At 40.7% G+C, this 4,832-nt stretch overlaps 1 non-coding gene across 1 annotated transcript; it reads left to right on the top strand.

Annotated features, from left to right (window-relative positions):
• The first annotated feature begins 4,189 nt into the window (after window positions 1-4,189).
• trnaa-ugc (transfer RNA alanine (anticodon UGC)) lies at window positions 4,190-4,266 on the top strand. The gene has a single exon. It is a non-coding gene; the product is annotated as a tRNA-Ala (tRNA).
• The last annotated feature ends 566 nt before the right edge of the window (window positions 4,267-4,832 follow it).

Here is a 4,832-nt window from a genome sequence, read left to right as displayed (position 1 = left end):
GACTTAGTTACACCAGCTCTGTCAGGAGGAATGGGCCAAAATTCACCCAACTTATTGTGGGAAGCTTGTGGAAGGCTACCCAAAATGTTTGACCCAAGTTAAACAATTTCTGAGGCTGGTAACTCTAATGAACTTATCCTCTGCAGCAGAGGTAACTCGGGGTCTTCCTTTCCTGTGGCGGTCCTCATGAGTCCTAGTTTCATCATAGCGCTTGATGGTTTTTGCGACTGCACTTGAAGAAACTTTAAAAGTTCTTGACATTTTCCATATTGACTGACCTTTGTTTCTTAAAGTAATGATGGACTGACATTTCTCTTTACTTATTTGAGCTGTTCTTGACATAATATGAACTTGGTCTTTTACCAAATAGGGCTATCTTCTGTATGCCAACAGATGTCTACATTTTTTTGTGTAAACACTGTTTAGGCTACATCTGTTAACCCTCCACCACACCACTGGATGTGACCACAAGCAACAGTGTGAACCAAAGATATTGTGAGGCACCCACACAGAGCCTCTGTGCAAATACACATCAGTTCGATTCACACTTCTCTAATGTGATTGCTGCATGACAACTACTGCTGAGGAAATTCTCTTCACGTTGCACTGTCTTTGTTTGTTTCTCTTTGCTAATACTAATTTATATCTCATATCGCTGAGTCTACTTTTAAGGCCTGACACAAACAAAAAAACGGGTTGGAATCTGTAGATTATAATCCAGGACTAGAGCAGCTCAGGAGGACAGGAGTACAACAACATGAGAGGAGGTTAGAGGTGAGAGACAGAGGAAGGAGAACAGGAGAAAGAGAGAGGGAGTGAGAAGAGCGGAGACAGTGGGAGTGAGAGAAACCATCTGAAACAAATATTAAATCTCTGCTGCCTGGTTAAAAAAAGGTGAAAAAAAAAATAATAAAAAAAGAACAATACACTTACATTTAGGTGACCAAGCCTGGTCCCAGATAGCTACAGTGTGCACGCTTTTGTTCCAGCCCTACACTAACACACTTGATGCAACTCATCACAGTCCTGATGAGAAACTGGTTGGTGTAATTTGGCGTGTTAATGAAGGACTGGAAATGAACCCTGCACAACATGTAGCTGATGTGTAGGACTCTGACTACACTAAACTCAGACTCTGGTGACATGTAGTGGTCCAGATTTAGTATTACAGTTTGCCACACCAACATAACCTCAGTTTATTTCTACTATTCAGTCTGCTCCATCTGAATAAAGAAAATATGATTTTAAGGCAAAGGTTTCACAAATGATGTGTGTGGCTCAGTTGGTAAGAACACAATGCCAAGGTCATGGTTTCATTCTCACAGGGATCAAGTACACGTACATATTATGAACTTGCTCCTGTACTGTAAATTGCTTTGCTTTGAATAAGTGTCTGCTAAGTGGGAATTCCTGTAGACTGGATTAATAGGATACATATAAACAATATGGTAATATCTTCATCTTGCTTTTGATTAGCTGGGTGAAAAAGTTGCCGTTTTGTACACTCCCATCCAATCCTCTCAAATCTACAGGAATGACTAGGAACAAGGGTCTAGGCCAGGTTTTTTTTAGGAATTCAGCACTGGTGAATGTCATGTACAGTCCAATTGGTGCCAACAGAGGGCAGCCTAACCAAGGTGGAGCCAGGTGGAGTTACATCTCATCATCAGTGTTCAACCACAAAGAGAAAGTGCAAAAATAAACTTGAATCATTGCAGGTGTCCTTTTCACAAAAAAAAGAGTATAGACATACTTTTTATTTTACCTGTTGTTCTATGTTAAATTCCCTTCAGCCTATGAAGGCCAGCGTTTAAAAAGGAACCTCACCCGCTGACTTGGCCTTGGTTTTTGCCTTGCGCCTCCAGAAATGCTGGTAGCCATGACAGAAGCCAAACTTTACATAATACCATAGAAGTAGTGTTCTGCTAATATAACAATGTGCACCTTTCACCTTTCATTGTCATTCACAGCCGATACAGATACTGTGCCTATCAACATTCTGTCTGCTGGTAATGGGGCTACATTGGCAAACAGAGTGGTCATTCTGTACTTTCTTGTGTGGTGTCCTGTATACAACAAGAGTTCCCTGATCCTAGTGCAGAATAAACAGGGATTCTCTCTCCCCATATTGACAGATACTAATTCAATTCAATAGTAAAAAAAGACAATACAAGTAAAAGTTGTGTCTAGTAAAAATGTTATGCCGAGTGCCAGGTCTCTCTCCATTCAGAGACGTCAGTATCAAGCCTGCCTGTCAGTCAGGACTCCATCACATCATCTTGCAAGTCTCCAAGTGCTGGCTCCATAGTTGCATCTGTGAACACTTACACAGTCACTGTTCTATTACCAATGGCAGTTAGGATAGGTGATACTTGACAAACAAACATATACTACGTTGAAGTTTGAACAGGTCAGACTAAACCTACCTAATTCTGGTCTCCCCATTGATGACCGTTGGTGAGCAGGCAAGAGGTGAAACTGGAGGTGAGGTCTTTGCCAGAGCCCCACTGATGGGCATAGCAGCATTGATCAGCTCCTTGCCCCTCAAAGTTACTGGTCGGTCACACAAACACACACACAGAGCACTGATTACATTATCAATGGTGGTTATGATTAGCATGGTGGAACCAACCTGATCGCTGCATTCACCTTTCTATTTCACTTCATATATCATGATATGTGAAGTGAAATAGAATGGTAAACCCATAGATCAGGCTAGTTATGTAGGTGAATTGGGACTAATCTCGAAACTGCTCAGGTCAAATGTCATCATCTTGATTCAAGTGCCCTCCCTTTTCCATTTATACGAATGCTCACAGCGAGGGCAATAGACAGCCAAGTGGTAAATTGCATTTTGTTATGAAGAAAGGACAAAGCTTTTTTATAATGCACTTCACAACCAAAATGACTACTACTTGTATCTATCTGCTTGGCTGGGTAATTAACCGACTAGTTTATCAAACAGGGTATTGTTTCATACAACTTTCCACATAACATGGCAGTAACTTGGGTCAAGCTAATTCAAGGTCCTCACTAATTACCACAGCCACAAAGTCATAAAGCCCGCCTATTTCTAAAATCTTATTAAAATCTTATTTTAAACCTAACCTTAACCACCACTCTGCTAACCTTATGCCTAACCTTAAATTAGGTCCAAAAAGCTAATTTTTGTTTTCATACTGTACCAGTCAAAAGTTTGGACACAGCTACTCATTGTAGTTTTTAATTTTTTTGTAAATTTTGTACATTGTAAAATAATAGTGAAGACATCAAAACTATGAAATAACACTTATGGAATCATGTAGTAACCAAACCGTTTTAAACAACAAAATATATTTTAGATTCTTCAAAGTAGCCACCCTTTGCCTTGATGACAGCTTTGCACAGGCTTGGCATTCTCTCAACCAGCTTCACTTGGAATGCTTTTCCAACAGTCTTGAAGGAGTGCTGAGCACTTGTTGGATGCTTTTCCTTCACTCTGCCATCCAACTCATCCCAAACCATCTCAATTGGGTTGAGGGGTGATTGTGGAGGCCAGGTCATCTGATGCAGCACTCCATCACTCTCCTTCTTGGTCAAATAGCCCTTACACAGCCTGGAGGTGTGTTGCGTCATTGTCCTGTTGAAAAACAAATGATAGTCCCACTAAGCACACACCAGATGGGATGGCATAATGCTGTGGTAGCCATGCTGGTTAAGTGTACCTTGAATTCTAAATAAATTACAGACAGTGTCATCAGCAAAGCACCCCCACACCATCACACCTCCTCCTCCATACTTCACCGTGGGAACCACATATGCGGAGATCATCACCTACACTGCGTCTCACAAAAACCCAGCGGTTGGAACCAAAAAACTCAAATTTGGACCAAAAGGACATATTTCCACCGGTCTAATGTTCATTGCTCGTGTTTCTTGGCCCAAGCAAGTCTCTCTTATTGGTGTCCTTGAGTAGTGGTTTCTTTGCAGAAATTCAACCATGAAGGCCTGATTCACGACATCTCCTCTGAACAGTTGATGTTGAGATGTGTCTGTTATTTGAACTCTGTGAAGCATTTATTTGGGCTGCAATTTCTGAGGCTGGTAACTCGAATGAACTTATCCTCTGCAGCAGAGGTAACTCTGAGTCTTCCTTTCCTGTGGCGGTCCTCATGAGTCCTAGTTTCATCATAGCGTGTGATGGTTGATGGCCTCCCTGTGGCTCAGTTGGTAGAGCATGGTGTTTGCAACGCCAGGGTTGTGGGTTCGATTCCCACGGGGGGGGCAGTACGAGGAAAAAAATAAAAAGGGATGAAATGAATTGAAATGTATGCATTCACTACTGTAAGTCGCTCTGGATAAGAGCGTCTGCTAAATGACGTAAATGTAAAATGTAAATGTTGATATTTTTTGCAACAGCACTTGAAGAAATTTTCAATTTTTTTTACATTTTCCAGATTGACTGACCTTCATGTCTTAAAATGTCTTATTTGAGCTGTTCTTGCCATAATATGGACTTGGTCTTTTACCAAATAGGGCTATCTTCTGTATACCACCCCTACCTTGGCTCAAACGCTCAAATGCTCAAACGCATTAAGAAGGAAAGAAATTCCACAAATTAACTTTTAACAAGGTACACCTGTTAATTGAAATGCATTCCAGATGACTACCTCATGAAGCTGGTTGAGAGAATGCCAAGAGTGTGCAAAGCTGTCATCATGGAAAAGAGTGGCTACTTTGAAGAATCTCAAATATATTTTGATGTGTTAAACACTTGTTTACCACATGATTCCATATGTGTTATTTCATCATTTATGTCTTCACTATTATTCTACAATGTAGAAATAGTAAAA

Source organism: Salmo salar, chromosome 01, assembly GCF_965601325.2.
Source record: "Salmo salar chromosome 01, fSalSal1, whole genome shotgun sequence".
NCBI lineage: Eukaryota > Metazoa > Chordata > Actinopteri > Salmoniformes > Salmonidae > Salmo > Salmo salar.
The sequence above is the reverse complement of the archived record's forward strand: the minus strand, read 5'-3'. Positions and strand labels throughout refer to the sequence as shown.